Source organism: Oryctolagus cuniculus, chromosome 18 (genome assembly GCF_051225735.1).
Source record: "Oryctolagus cuniculus isolate XC-2025 breed Fujian yellow rabbit chromosome 18, ASM5122573v1, whole genome shotgun sequence".
NCBI classification, from domain to species: domain Eukaryota; kingdom Metazoa; phylum Chordata; class Mammalia; order Lagomorpha; family Leporidae; genus Oryctolagus; species Oryctolagus cuniculus.
The window spans coordinates 31,098,773-31,115,371 of NC_142884.1; the positions used below are offsets into that span (position 1 = coordinate 31,098,773).

Sequence of the window (16,599 nt, forward strand, 5' to 3'; positions counted from 1 at the left end):
AGAGTATTGGGGTTCAGTGCCTAGCTCTGGTTCCTAATTCCAGCTTCCTGCAAATACTGATCCTATAAGGCAGCAGTGATGGCTCAAGTATTCAGGTTTCTGCCCACACATGTTAGATTAAGATTGAGTTCATGGGCTGGCGCCATGGCTCACTTGGTTAATCCTCTGCCTGCAGCACTGGCATCCCATTTGGGTGTCGGGTTGTAGTCCTGGTTATTCTTCTTCCAGTCCAGCTCTCTGCTGTGGCCTGGGAGGGCAGTGGAGGATGGCCCAAGTGCTTGGGCTCCTGCACCTTCATGGGAGACCAGGAAGAAGCATCTGGCTACGGGCTTTGAATTGGCATAGTGCCAGCTTTAGTGGCCATTTGGGGAATGATCCAGAAGACAGAAGACCTTTCTTTCTGTTTCTCTCACTATCTTTATCTCTACCTGTCAAATAAAGAAAAAAAAATTGAGTTCACACTCCTGGCTTCAGCTTGACCCAGTTCTGGCTGTTGCAGGCATTTTGGGGATTAAAGCAGAGAATCAGTGTGCATTTTCATTCTCTCTCCCTCTGCCTCCCAATTAAGTAAAAAAAAAATTAAAGAAACTCAAACTGGACTAAAGGTAATAATATAGGTAAGTGTCCCACTTCTTTCATATGACCAACCACTAGGTACTAAAAGTTTTCATTTTTTCCACACACCACATCCGTTGCCCATGGCATTTAATTTCCTAGGTTTTAATTTTTCTTTTCCCTAGGTAAAACATGACCACTTGGTGCCAGTGCTGTATTGTGAGGTAAGACGCTGCCCGCAATGCGGGTATCCCATATGGGTGCTAGCTGAGTCCCAGCAGCTCCCCTTCCAATCCAGCTTCCTGCTAATGGTCCCAGAAAAGCAACAGAAGATAACTGGGGCCCTACCACCCACATGGGACACCCAGATGAAGTTCCTGTCTTCAGTCTGGCCCAGCCCAAGCCACTGCAGCCACATGAGGAGTACACCAGCAGATAGATAATCTGTCTCTTCCACTCTGCTACATTTTCAAATACATGCATCAATATTCCTTTAAAAAATAAAAATAGAAACCACTTAAGCTGTCAAAGGTATACAAGAAAGAAGCTTACAGCACTGAAAAATTCAGGACCTAAAACATCTTCATGATTGAAAAAAGCAAAGCAAAGAGCAATATACAGAATGATACTGAGTGGGTTTTTAAAAGCATATAAAGCTGGTTTTTTGAAAAAATTAACAAAATTGACACCCCATTGGCCCAACTAACTAAAAAAAGAAGAGAAAAGACCCAAATCAATAAAATCAGAGATGAAAAAGGAAACGTAACAACAGACACCACAGAAATAAAAAGAATCATCAGAAATTACTACAAGGACCTGTATGCCAGCAAACAGGAAAACCTATCAGAAATGGATAGATTCCTGGACACATGCAACCTACCTAAATTGAACCAGGAAGACATCGAAAACCTAAATAGACCCATAACTGAAACAGAAATTGAAACAGTAATAAAAGCCCTCCCAACAAAGAAAAGCCCAGGACCAGATGGATTCACTGCTGAATTCTACCAGACATTTAAAGAAGAACTAATCCCATTTCTTCTCAAACTATTCAGAACAATCGAAAAAGAGGGAATCCTCCCAAATTCTTTCTATGAAGCCAGCATCACCTTAATCCCTAAGCCAGAGAAAGATGCAGCACTGAAAGAAAATTACAGACCAATATCCCTGATGAACATAGATGCAAAAATCCTCAATAAAATTCTGGCCAATAGAATACAACAACACATCAGGAAAATCATCCACCCAGACCAAGTGGGATTCATCCCTGGTATGCAGGGATGGTTCAACATTCGCAAATCAATCAATGTGATTCACCACATTAACAGACTGCAGAAGAAAAACCATATGGTTATCTCAATTGATGCAGAGAAAGCATTTGATAAAATTCAACACCCTTTCATGATGAAAACTCTAAGCAAATTGGGTATAGAAGGAACATTCCTCAATATAATCAAAGCAATTTATAAAAAACCCACAGCCAGCATCCTATTGAATGGGGAAAAGTTGGAAGCATTTCCACTGAAATCTGGCACCAGGCAGGGATGCCCACTCTCACCACTGCTATTTAACATAGTTCTGGAAGTTTTAGCCAGAGCCATCAGACAAGAAAAAGAAATCAAAGGAATACAAATCAAGAAGGAAGAAGTCAAACTATCCCTCTTTGCAGACGATATGATTCTGTACTTAGAGGATCCAAAGAACTCTACTAAGAGACTATTGGAACTCATAGAGGAGTTTGGCAAAGTGGCAGGATATAAAATCAATGCACAAAAATCAACAGCCTTTGTATACACAAGCAATGCCATGATGGAGAAAGAACTGCTAAGATCAATTCCATTCACAATAGCTACAAAAACAATCAAATACCTTGGAATAAACTTAACCAAGGACGTTAAAGATCTCTACGATGAAAATTACAAAACCTTAAAGAAAGAAATAGAAGAGGATACCAAAAAATGGAAAAATCTTCCATGCTCATGGATTGGAAGAATCAACATCATCAAAATGTCCATTCTCCCAAAAGCAATTTATAGATTCAATGCAATCCCAATCAAGATACCAAAGACATTCTTCGCAGATCTAGAAAAAATGATGCTGAAATTCATATGGAGGCACAAGAGACCTCGAATAGCTAAAGCAATCTTGTACAACAAAAACAAAGCCGGAGGCATCACAATACCAGACTTCAGGACATACTACAGGGCAGTTGTAATCAAAACAGCATGGTACTGGTACAGAAACAGATGGATAGACCAATGGAACAGAATTGAAACACCAGAAATCAATCCAAACATCTACAGCCAACTTATATTTGATCAAGGATCTAAAACTAATTCCTGGAGCAAGGACAGTCTATTCAATAAATGGTGCTGGGAAAACTGGATTTCCACGTGCAGAAGCATGAAGCAAGACCCCTACCTTACACCTTACACAAAAATCCACTCAACGTGGATTAAAGACCTAAATCTACGTCCTGACACCATTAAGTTATTAGAGAACATTGGAGAAACCCTTCAAGATATTGGCACAGGCAAAGAATTTCTGGAAAAGACCCGGGAGGCACAGGCAGTCAAAGCCAAAATCAACTATTGGGATTGCATCAAATTGAGAAGTTTCTGTACTGCAAAAGAAACAGTCAGGAGAGTGAAGAGACAACCAACAGAATGGGAAAAAATATTTGCAAACTATGAAACAGATAAAGGGTTAATAACCAGAATCTACAAAGAGATCAAGAAACTCCACAAAAACAAAACCAACAACCCAATTAAGAGATGGGCCAAGGACTTCAATAGACATTTTTCAAAAGAGGAAATCCAAATGGCCAACAGGCACATGAAAAAATGTTCAAGGTCACTAGCAATCAGGGAAATGCAAATCAAAACCACAATGAGGTTTCACCTCACCCCGGTTAGAATGGCTCACATACAGAAATCTACCAACAACAGATGCTGGCGAGGATGTGGGGAAAAAGGGACACTAACCCACTGTTGGTGGGAATGCAAACTGGTCAAGCCACTATGGAAATCAGTCTGGAGATTCCTCAGAAACCTGAATATAACCCTACCGTTTGACCCGGCCATCCCACTCCTTGGAATTTACCCAAAGGAGTTTAAATTGATAAAGAAAAAAGCGGTCTGCACCCTAATGTTTATTGCAGCACAATTCACAATAGCCAAGACCTGGAACCAACCTAAATGCCCATCAATGGTAGACTGGATAAAGAAATTATGGGATATGTATTCTTTAGAATACTATACCGCAGTAAGAAACAACGAAATCCGCTCATTTGCAACAGTATGGAGGAATCTGGAACACATCATGCTGAGTGAAGTAAGCCAGTCCCAAAGGGACAAATACCATATGTTCTCCCTGATCGGTGACAACTGACTGAACACCAAAAAGGAAACCTCCTGAAGTGAAATGGACACTATGGGAAATGGTGACTTGATCAGCATAGCCCTGACTGCTAATGGACAACTTAATATATTATCCCTCATAGTATTTTTTTTTGTCTGTTCTACTTAATATGACTGGTTTAATTCTGTAATTATCACACAGTTATTCTTAAGTGTTGAAAATTAACTGAAATGTGATCCCTGTTAAACATAAAAGTGGGAATAAGAGAGGGAAGAAATGTATAATTTGGGGCATGCTCGGGCTGACTTGCCCCAATTGGTAGAGTTGGAAACATACCAGGGTGTTCCAATTCAATCCCATCAAGGTGGCATGTGCCAATGCCATCTCACTATTCCAAGTGATCAATTTCAGTTCACAATTGATCATAATGAAAGGACTAAGAGTCAAAGGGAGCACATAAACAAGTCTAGTATCTGCTAACACTAACCGATAGAATAAATAAAGGGGAGAGTGATCCAACATGGGAAGTGAGATACTCAGCAGACTCATAGAATGGCGGATGTCCTAAATAGCACTCTGGCCTCAGAATCAGCCCTAAAGGCATTCGGATCTGGCTGAAAAGCCCATGAGAGTATTTCAGGCATGGAAAGCCAAGGCACTCTGGCAAAAAGATCTCTGTGAGTGAGATCCCAGTGGAAAGAACAGGTCTTCAAAGAGGGAGGTGCCTTTCTCTGAAGGGAGGAGAGAACCTCCACTTTGACTATGACCTTGTCTAAACAAGATAAGAGTCGGAGAACTCAAGGGGCTTCCATAGCCTTGGAAACTCATGACTGGTGCATAGGGAGATTATTGATGCCATAAACAGGAGTGTCAATTTGTAAAGTCAACAACAGGAGTCACTGTGCACTTACTCCTCATGTAGGATCTCTGTCCTTAATGTGCTGTACACTGAGGCTTAATGCTATAACGAGTACTCAAACAATATATTTCACTTTGTGTTTCTATGGGGGTGCAGACTGTTGAAATCTTTACTTAATGCATACTAAACTGATCCTCTGTAAAAAAAAAAAAAAAAAAAAAAAAAAAAAAGAAAGAAATTATCAATTCCCAACTTGACTCTCACTGGGATTAAACATGACAATGGGTCTGATCTGATTTCATCATCATTTAAAAAAAAATCATCTATTATTTTTCACTTTATGTTTCTGTGTGGGAACAAACTGTTGAAATCCTTACTTAAGGTATACTAAGCTGATCTTCTGTATATTAAGATAATCGAAAATGAATCTTGATGTGAATGGAAGGGGAGAGGGAGTGGGAAATCGGAGGGTTGTGGGTGGGAGGGACGGTATGGGGGGGAAAGCCATTGTAACCCATGAGTCGTACTTTGGAAATTTATATTCATTAAATAAAAGATTAAAAAAAAAATAAAAGCATATATTTTGGTCCCTAAATTTCTAAACCATGAACATGATTATTACATAAATATATTTATATATTTTTAAGATTTGTTTTATTTACTTGAGAAAGGTCTTCCATCTGTTGGTTCACTCTCCAAATTACTGAAAACCTGGGGCTGGGCCAGGGCAAAGCCAGGAGTAGGGGCCAGTGCTATGGCACAGCAGATTAACACCCTGGCCTGAAGCACTGGCATCCCATAGGGTGCTGGTTCAAGACCCAGATGCTCTACTTCTGATCACGCTTTCAGCTTATGGCCTGGGAAAGCAGTAGGAGATGGCCCAAGTCCTTGTGCCCCTGCACCTAAGTGGGAGACCTGGAAGAAGCTCCTGGTTCCTGGCTTCAGATCAGTGCATCTCCAGCCATTGCAACCAGTTAGGGAGTAAAAAATCAGATGGAAGCCCTCTCTCTCTCTCTCTCTCTCTCTCTCTCTCTGTGTGTGTGTGTGTGTGTAACTCTTTCAAAGAAATAAACAAATCTTTAAAAAAAAAGCCAGGAGTCAGGGAAATTTCATCCAGGTCTCGCTTGGGTGCAGGACCCAAGGATTTGTACCATATTCTGCTGCTTTACCAGTTATGGTAGCAGGGAGCTGTATCAGAAGTAGAACATGCAATCGGTGCCCATAGAGGATGCTAGTGCTGCAGGTGTTGGTATAACCCATTTTGCCACAGTGCTGGCCCCGTAACAATTTTTAATTCCTAGGAATTAACAGGGAAGAAAGAAGTATGGCAGGATACCATTTTTCAAAAAAAATTGTTTTATTTATTTGAAAAAGTTATATAGAGAGGTAAGGAGTGAGGGAGAGAGAGAGACAGAGAGAATCTTCTTTCTGCTGGTTCACTCCCCAAATGGCTACAATGGACAGAGCTGAGCTGATCTGAAGCCAGGAGTCAGGAGCTTTTTCTGGGTCTCCCACATGAGCAAAAGGGCCCAAGGACTTGGACCATCCTCTACTGTTTTCCCACGTGCATTTGCAGGAGGCTGGACTGGAAGTGGAGCAGCTGGGACTCTACCAGCACTCATATGGGATGCCTGTATTTCAGGCCAGGGCTTTAACCTGATGGCTCCAACAGGTGACCTTTTACTCTCAATAATCTCTTCTTGGTATTGGCAGCAGTTTGTAATTTTTTGTTTCTTTGTCTTCTTCTTGATCTATATTTTTAAAAAATTACAAAAAGTTCCAGCACCCTGAGAACCTCCATCACAAGGGCATACAATCAGATGTTTGTCCAGAAAAGGGTGGTGTAGATGCAAGGTGGAAAATGCAAGGTGAGTTGATTCATCTTTCTCAGGCTGTGGTTTCCATGGGCAACTTTTACAACCAACTGCCTTATTTGTTCCTCTTCCACAGAGTGGAACACATGTTAAGTCATCCTATTTAGCCAAAAGCCAGTGGCAGCACTTCAATATGTCATCAATCCAGGGCCAGCATTGTGGCACAAAGGAGTAAGTTGCCAACTGCAACAGCAGCATGCCTTATGGCACTACTTTGAGACTCACCACCTTCACTTCTCATTCAGCTCTTTGCTTGGGAAAGCAGCAAAGATTTCCCAAGAATTTGGGTTCCTGCACCCCCATGGGGGACTGGGACAGAGTTCCAGGGTCCTGGCTTCAGCCTGGCTCAGCCCCAGCTATTGTGGCCTTCTGGAAGTGAGCCAGCAGATGAAAGATAGATCTCTCTCTCTCTCTCTCTCTCTCTCTTCCTTTTACCTAAACATACATTACATAGATAAATGAAGATGCATCAATATAGCAACTTGTTGAGGAAAAGTCTTCTGATTATTGCAGGTTTTGTTTCAATGCAGAAAAATATTCAGACACAAAAATTATAAACTGATTTATATTTATATTTCTCAACCACATACTTTTCAGAAAAAATTGTCTGCCACTCAGCATCAGGTATCAGTCTGAAAGCATTCATTAAAAAATCAAGTAATTTTACTAAACACAAAAACCTCTAGTATAGGCTGCATATAAACCAGTGGCTTCCATGGGTATACACAGATTGATTTTTGTTAATTTAGGGATCACTGCACTTCCCTGGCACGGAGCTGTCTGAAGAGTTTAAACACGGATGGGTGTGGCATTATTTCTGATATTTTCTTATTATCCAGAGTGCATTTATTAAATATCTATCTTGAACTCCACACTCTATAAATCTATTTCAAATATGTAGATATTTAATGGTACTTACACATTTACAAACTGAGCTAATCCTCCTAACTTCTCTCTGGAATAGCTATGCCTTTGACATTGCCTTTTTTCACACATATGGAAATGCATAATATGCTTCTGTATGGTACTTCAGAATTTATAAAAGGCTTTTCAGGTAAGATTTACATAACATCATGTGAAAGTGGCCAAAGGACACAGTCTTCTCATTACAGAGGGGAGAGGTATGAAGTCACTCTCTGAACAGTTACTCAGATTCTATCAGTCAGGTTCAGAATCTTACTAGGTATCAGATACACACCTAGATTTTTTTTTCCCTACTGTCTCTTTGTCAGAATTCCCAGCCTATGAGTGAACTTCATCTGAATGAATGCTAATATTCAAGGTTCTAAGTGAAAAAATTACTGAGGTTTGTATTGGTGAGGAAAGCATGTGTCTAAATGTTACTTGTATTTAATAATAAGTATTGAATCATATGAAACTGAATATAAGATTATGCAAATTTTTAAGATGAAGAGCATATATTTAAAACCACATTCTTACATTTTGCAAACGTGTTGAAACAGCTTACTAGAGCATGTGTTTGGCATAGTGGTAAAGCCTTCCACAACCCAATTCAGAATGCCCAGGGCTCAAGCCCTAGCCCTGCTTCTGCTTCTGGCTTCCTGCTAACAGAACCCTGGGAGGCAGCAGCTGATGGCTCAAGTACTTGAGTCCCTGCCACCTGTGTGGGAGACCCACACTGAGTTCCTGCCTTCGGCCTGACCCAGCTCTGGTTGGTGCAGACATTTGAGGAATGAGCAGTAAATGGAAGGGCTCTCTCTGCCTTTCAAATAAACAAAAATAAATATACAGACCTTTTCTTAATGTGTCTTGCTCACTTCTAAATGATTTCCCTTTTCACAGTAAAATGCCTAACTGTCCTCTTTAGTAACAATGCATGTTTTGCTCTCCATGCCCACTCCTGAGTTCCAAGTACCGGCAGCTCACCCTAGCATGCTGACTGGTTCCAATGTTCAAGTACTCATCTCCCATTCTCTTTTGGTGGGTCTACTGGAAAGAAAGGAGAGTATCTACAGTAATTAATATCTTACTGTTGCTCTTGCTGTCCACCTGCAGGCCTGAAGGATGACCAGCTGAATACACACTGTGAAGTTCTGGAAGCATTTTCCAAACTTCAGTCACTTTGCAGCGGAGGGACGCTGTTCTCGTCAATCACTTGAAAGCCTGCAGGAGTAGGGAGAAGCTTTGTTTGAAGAATTCACAAATACAGTGCATTGAAGCCAACCACTACCACCCCCACCACACCCCTACTTCAGGGTTAGGATTTTGGGACCAGGAGTGTTTCAGGAGGTGACCTCAACTCCTTACTCTGAACAGCTCCAAAGTGCCTGGTGCACCCAGTGGGAGCTCAGCGCCTTGAACTCCTGCCCTCCTGCCCTCCTGCCCTCCCATCAGGACGCCAGGCACTCAGAGCCTCCAGGAGGCCTGCAGCAGGCCTGCGGGTCCAGGCGCACTGGGATGTGCATCCAGAGCTAACCCAAAATATAGGCCCAGCTCAAGTGTCACCTCCCCACAAAGTCTCTGTATCCTACTCCCTCCTGGAAGGCTGCGGGCCAGCACCCGGCACCGGGAGTTATGGCATTTGTGGTTCACCCCCTCTCCCATGAAGGAAGATGCCCCCGTGGGAACCCAGCTCCACCTGTGGGCAGGGCTGAGGAAGGAGGCCGACACAGCCTCCACCCTAGGACTGCAGTCTGGGAAAGTCCAGGGCCCCAGCACCCTTGCTGGGCATGGGGTCTCACTAAGTGCGCTCTGAGCCAGGGCCTCAGCCATCAGCAGCTCTCTTGCTTCCAGAATCTGCTGCAGGGCAGCTCAGGCTCCACCCAGCGGGGAACCTCAGGCCAATCCTCTCTGCCCTGGGGCAGGACCAGTGCTGCCAGACCCGCCCCATGCCAGGCTGGCTATAAAGGCGGTGGTCATTGGTGGGCAGCTGGTAGTTGCGGTGTGTGCTGGTGACATGGGTCGTGTTAGGTTCTTGGCCTTCCCATTTCATACCTTGGGGCCAGAATGCAGGTGGTGGCCTGAGAGTCAGGAAGGGCCGGAGAAGAGACAGACCTGGTGAGTGTGACTGCCCACCTCTCCTGCCAGCCCTACTGGCTGAGGCTTGCAGCACGTGCTGCACTTGGGGAAGCAATGAAGGCCAAGTCTCAGCAGGAAAACCAAGTGCGAGGTGCTGATTTGCTCACTGACGCAGCCTCTATGTGCTCTGCATGGGCAGACAGGGGGAAGGGTTTGGTAGGAGGGTGCTGGAGGTGCACTGGGCCTTTGTGCTGCTGCCTGCTGTAGGCATCCAGGGCAGCAGAGTCCTGCGGGGCCCCTAGAGATCCTGGCCATGCTGTGCCTTCCATCATCCACCCTCCTGCACTGATGCTGTGGGAAGTGCTTCTGCGGTTGATATCTAATTGGAGTCCATGGTCATTTTCTCATGATGGGCTGATCTCACACAGTGACAATCATGGAACAAATCACTGTTCTGTGGCATCTGCCTCCCTGGAGAATTGCAAGTGGACAGGGGGACACAGGTGACCGGTGGCACCTCCTGTGCATGGTATCTGGCCCATCCAGGACCAAAGGTGGAAAGGGAAGCAGAGGAGCTCGCAGTCCCGCCGCAGGTTCCATCAGGTGCAAAATGTCTCCCGATTGCGGTTAACCTTGCAGGGAAACTATCTCCATTTGTGAGCCAGAGACAGCATCTGCTTTATTAGCTGTGCAGTGTATTGATAATTAAAATTTTGGCAGTCCTATCTTTAGTGCTCACAGCATAGTTACATTCTGAGGAACTGATGAAACTGCTCAGTACTTCGGGGCTGAGTGTAATATTAGGTGGGTATGCCTGTTGTTGGCTTTTGGTTTATAGCTATTGGGCGACTTTATTTGGTAAAAATGCATTCAGGCTCAGTAGTGTATTCAAGGATGACCACTTAGTGAATTGTCTTTTTTTTTTTTTAAGATTAAGTGTACTGAAGACCGGGTTGAGCTACCTATGGCAAAACTCCACCATTCCTGGGAAGGCCACAATTGGCAAGAAAAGCAGGTAGCAAGCTTTCACCAAGTAAGTTGAGATTCCTGTGTTTGCAATCTGAAGAGCTCACTGCTGAGCTGGGAGGGGAACTGCTCTGAGCACAACTCATTAGAGAACTGCTCTTGCAGACCTTCCCCAAAGGAAGCACTGTTGTGGTCAGAAGCATTCCAGGAGCTGCTGGCCAGCAATTGTGAATTAGGCTTGAATTGAATCCACTGCAAGTATCACAAGAGTGCAGAAAGGCTGTGTCCTCAAATGAGCAGCTCACCAAGGAGAATTTGACTTAACCTAGAAGGTCTGTTTATCTCCACTTATTTCTCAGCATATTCACACCAGGTGGGGAAGATAAATCAGCCTTCAGCTCTGCAATGGCAGTGCTCTTGGTTGAGGCTGAGGATGCTTTTCATTGCATGCAGTGTTTGCAAGAGACTTAGTTCCCTGAGGATTTATGCCTCTCCTGTAAATACATTTTTGGCACTAAAACAAACTGAAGTATTTCTGTTTTAGTAGTATGGAACCAACTGAAGTATTTTGCCTACTGCCATCTTTGTCTTTAAAGAGCTAAATCCGCAGGGTTACAGGATTGAGTAAAGACTAGAGAATAGCTAATCCTAGTACTAGAAAAGTACAAGGGATTATTTGATCATTAGCTTCCTCATATTCCTCATGTTTCTTTTTATTTTTCTACCCTCTCTTCCCTACCTACAGTTGGACTGGCTGTATTGGAGGCTTTTTTAAAACTGAATTCTGTGAAGAAAATATAGGCTACCGGCTGGCTTGTGAAAACTTCCAAGAAAATCCACCCACCCCAGAAGCTATCCTTATATCCAAGAAAAATATATACACTCTTCTTAGAAAAGGGCCCAAAAGAGGTTAGACACAACTCCTCATTTCAGCATAAAGTGTACACTCTTGACATCAAGAAGCAACAAAAGAAGTAAAGACATAAGACTAAAGCAAGGGCCAGGGAATCTGAAAAGCTTCCTCTCCTGGTGTCCTGTCTTTCAAATAAGTCTCCCCAGACCTGGCAGGTGGAGCTCATCACACATTACAGCTTCTGATTTCCACTTTCAAAGAGCAGAGCCCCCTTCTCTAACAAAGGATAATGAGTGATCTTTGTTTCAGATGAACACGCTTTCAAACCAAAACTCTTATCCAAAATATAAGAGAAGCTACGACTCCCAGCTTTACAACTGCCTGGAAAAGGGTGTATTGCTTGATGGAGAATAACTTTTTAAGTTGTATTTATTGGCAAGGCAGAGTTACAGAGAGAAAAAGAGAGGGAAAGACAGAGGTCCATCTGCTGGTTCACTCCCTCAGTGGCCACAATGGCCAGCGCTGGGCCAGGCTGAAGCCAGCAGCTTCCTCCAGGTCTCCCCATGTGGGGGCATAGGGCCAAGCACTTGGGCCATTCTCTGCTGCTTTACCCAGCAAGGAGCTTGGGAAGAAGTAGAGCAGCTGGGAGTCAAACTGGCATCCATGTGGGATGTTAGTGCTGCAGGCAGCAGTGTAACTTGCTATGCCACAACACCAGCCCCCAGAAAGAACTCTTATCCCTGGTCTTTCTTTTGAGTCAGAATGCTCCCAGAACTAGTGTTGAAAACCACAGATCACCACAGAACCCCATGAGAAGAAAAAGGAGCCCCAGAGTAGAGGACATGTTCTGTTTCCTAAGGCAGAAGTTTTTGACTGCCAGAGACTGACATTCAATTCAGCCTGGGTGTTTGGGAAACATCCCTCACAACTTTTGATTCCAGTTCAGGTAGTAAATCAGGAAGCTGGTGACTGTCCAGGAGATGCCTGTATCAGAACAGCTTCCACCACCGTGAAGACACAGGCAGGAAATACGTGGTCTGAGTGGGGTGGGTCTCACTGGAAAAGCAGGACTCTGAGATGGAAGATAATGCAATGGAATGCTGTTGTTCTAGACTCACTTAAAATCAATAGGTCTGGGATTCTGTGGCCTTAGCTACCTAGCTCTACATCTTTCCTTAAATCCATCCATATTACCACATGGTTTTAATTCTAGGTTTTAAGTCCAAACTAATGTAACATGTTTATTATGTAGAATCATCCATGCTATTGTTGTGTATTGCTGAAGCTGAAGTGATGTTTGAATTGTTAAATGGTATATAAAATAGTGAGTGCTCATGTGTAGAAAACCACAGTGGCTGTTCCAAGTGCCAAACACTCTTGAAGGCAGTTAAGCTTTGAAGTGGTCTTTGAATATTTGAATACATTTATTTTGATAACTAATGTCATTGAATACTCAGAGTCCAGGTGTGAGTTGATTTGATTTTTGTAACTGGAAATATGACCAACATAAGATCTTTGTAGTAGAGAAGAAGCATGCATTACTGAATCTGTTCAGGGATCACAAAGTGACCTGAATTGACCAGTTTGGGGTGGAAATCCCTAAGGCATGACTGTGCCTGGGCCGGGCTGTTGTGGGTGGGGCATAAGGAGAGGGGAGATGCCTGGGACCTGCGGGCCAAGGCTGCAGGTGTTCCTATTGGCCCCTGGTCACACATGGGGCCTCAGCCCCTCTCACAATGGAACCACGCGTGCACCTCATACCGTTTTTACCCCTAATTCCACTTTAAAGAAAGGTTTATCGAGGCTGGCACCATGGTTTGGGGGTGCAACCAGAACTGCAGGGCCTGCATCACAGTTGCTGATTGAAGTCCTTGCCGCCCAAATTCCTGTCCCACTCCAGCCAACGAGTGCAGTGGTGATGGACAGGTGCTTGGACCCCACACCACATGGGAGAACTGGAAGGGGGCTCATCGGCCTTCAACCTCACCCAAACATTGGGGGATCAAACCAGCAGATCGAAGACCCCTGTCTCTATGCCTTCCAAATAAATCTCTTAAAATAAATAAAAAAGAAATGCAAAAAAAAAAAAAAAAAGAACCAGCTAAATAGAAGTGAACTGTATGGAGACAAACACCAATATTACATTACTCAACTCTCCACTGCTCCAATGAACAAAGAAGACAAATAAGAGGGATATAGGCCTCCCCTTTTTTTGTTATGCTTCCCTTGGTTCTAACTAGCATCGGCTTCCAGAAAATGCGCAAGGAATCCATTCTCTTCTGTGGTCAATACATGATCTCAGAATTTCCCTTATTCATTTGCCTAACAGATTTTGATTATGTTACTCTAGGGAACGGGAAGGCAAGAAAACTGCCCTTTTCGCCCATTTTTTAAATCTATTATTTATTTGAAAGACAGAGTTACAGAGAGTGGTAGAGACAGATCTTCCATCTGCTGGTTCACTTCCCAAATTGGCCTCAGCTGAGCCAATCTAAAGCCAGGTGCTTGTGCCAGGCCTCCCACATGAATGCAGTGGTTCAAGCACTTGGGCCACCTTCTGATGCTTTCCCAGGCACATTAGCAGGGAGCTAGATTGGAAGTGGAGCAGCTGGGACTTGAATCAGCACCCATATGGGATGCTGGCACAGCAGGCCATGGCTTTACCCACTGTGTTGGTACAGTGTGTGTGTGTGTGTCTGTGTATGTATTTTTATTTCAAAGACTCATTTATTTATTTGAAAGGCAACATTAGAGAGGGAGAGACAAAAGAAAAGAGTTCTTTCAACCTCTGGTTCACTCCCCAAATGTCCACAACAGCAGAGGCTGGGCCTAGCCAAAGCCTGGAGGCTGAACAGCAGATAATCTTTAGTTATTAATTTAAAATGAATAGGCTGTAGCTGGTTCTGTGGCATATAAGGTAAAGCCACCAACTGCAGTGCTGGCATCCCCTATGGGCACTGGTTCATGTCCCAGCTGCTCAGCTTCTAATCTAGCTCCCTGCTAATGTGCCTGGGAAAGCAGCAGGAGATGGCCCAAATACTTGGGCCCCTGAATCCATGTGGGAGACCTGGAAGAAGCACCTGGCTTTGGATTAGCCCAGCTCCAGCTGCTTGCAGCCACGTGGGGAGTAAAACAGCATACAGAACATCTCTGTCTATTTATGTGTCTCTCTCTATAATTCTGTCTTTCAAATAAATAAATAAATCTTTAAAAAGGGTTTATTAACATATACTATAATCCAATCCAGGAACAGTAAGAGAAGCATTAAATATTGCTACCTATATTTTATTTATTTTTTATTTTTAAATTTTTTAAGCTTTTATTTAGTAAATATAATTTTCCAAAGTACAGTTTATGGATTACAAAGGCTTCCACCCCTAACTTCCCTCCCACCCGCACCCCTCCAATCTCCCACTCCCTCTCCCATTCCATTCACATCAAGATTCATTTTCAATTATCTTTATACACAGAAGATCGATTTAGTTTATATTAAGTTAAGATTTCATCAGTTTGCAGCACACAGAACATAAAGTGTAAAATACTGTTTGAGTACTAGTTATAGCATTACTTCACATTGGACAACACATTAAGGACAGAGATCCCACATAAGGAGTAAGCACACAGTGATTCCTGTTGTTGACTTAACAATCTGACACTCTTGTTTATGGCATCAGAAATCTCCCTGGGCTCTAGTCATGAGTTGCCAAGGCTATGGAAGCCTCTTGAGTTCACTGAGTTCGATCTTACTTAGACAAGGTCATAGTCAAAGTGGAAGTTCTCTCCTCCCTTCAGAGAAAGGTACCTCCTTCTTTGATGGCCCGTTCTTTCTACTGGGATCTCACTCACAGAGATCTTTTATTTAGGTCCTTTTTTTTTCTTTTTTGCCAGAGTGGCTTTCCATACCTAAAATACTCTCATGGGCTCTTCAGCCAGATCTGAGTGCCTTATGGGCTGATTCTGAGGCCAGAGTGCTGTTTAGGACATCTGCCATTCTACGAGACTGCTGTGTATCGCACTTCCCATGCTACCTATATTTTATATAGTCTAAGTATTGTATAAACTAAAATATACAACACTAGGAGTATGCTATCAGTAATTACACTGCCAATCTCAGTGATTATAAATAAGAATTTTAGCAACTATACTGATTCTGAACAGTGATTCAATGTTTCTGTTTTTAAATTTAAAAATGCCCATGAACTTGAATGTTTCTGTGTAGGTCCTAATAGAACTACAAGCCTTAGAAGTTCTATGCTGTTTAACATTTCATCTTCAGTGCCAACTTGATTATTACACTGCCAGTTTATAAAACACTTCACAGTCATGTGAACCTTACCATAAGATAGGACTGTGTAGAATAAATCCTTTAACTACAAAGACAATCTTTTTGTTTTGTTTTGTTTTGTTTTGTTTTTTTAACTTTTATTTAATGAATATAAATTTCCAAAGTACGACCTATGGATTACAATAGCTTCCCCCCCATACCATCCCTCCCACCCACAACCCTCCCCCCTCCTACTCCCTCTCCCCTTCCATTCACATCAAGATTCATTTTCGATTATCTTTTTTTTTTAAACTTTTATTTAATGTATATAATTTTCCAAAGTACGACTTATGGATTACAATGGCTTCCCCCCCATACCGTCCCTCCCACCCACAACCCTCCCCTTTCCCACTCCCTCTCCCCTTCCATTCACATCAAGATTCATTTTCGATTATCTTAATATACAGAAGATCAGCTTAGTATACATTAAGTATGGATTTCAACAGTTTGCTCCCACAGAGAAACATAAAGTGAAAAATAATAGATGATTTTTTTAAATGATGATGAAATCAGATCAGACCTATTGTCATGTTTAATCCCAGTGAGAGTCTAGCTGGGAATTGATAATTTCTTTTTTTTTCAGAAGATCAATTTAGTATGCATTAAGTAAAGATTTCAACAGTTTGCACCCCCATAGAAACACAAAGTGAAATATATTTTTTGAGTACTCGTTATAGCATTAAATCTCAATGTACAGCACATTAAGGACAGAGATCCTACATGAGGAGTAAGTGCACAGTGACTCTGTTGTTGACTTTACCAATTGACACTCCTGTTTATGGCATCAGTAATCTCCCTATGCTCCAGTCATGAGTTTCCAAGGCTCTCA

General features: G+C 42.8%; 1 long non-coding RNA gene across 2 annotated transcripts; it reads left to right on the plus strand.

Moving 5' to 3' along the window:
• The first annotated feature begins 9,506 nt into the window (after positions 1 to 9,506).
• LOC149120905 (uncharacterized) lies at positions 9,507 to 12,241 on the plus strand. Of its 2 annotated transcripts, XR_016225474.1 has the most exons (4): positions 9,530 to 9,666; positions 10,559 to 10,660; positions 10,759 to 10,925; positions 11,339 to 12,241. It is a non-coding gene; the product is annotated as an uncharacterized LOC149120905 (long non-coding RNA). The 2 variants fall into 2 exon arrangements; XR_016225473.1 differs by lacking the exon at positions 10,759 to 10,925 and having other exon boundaries at positions 9,507 to 9,666.
• Positions 12,242 to 16,599: the final 4,358 nt, after the last annotated feature.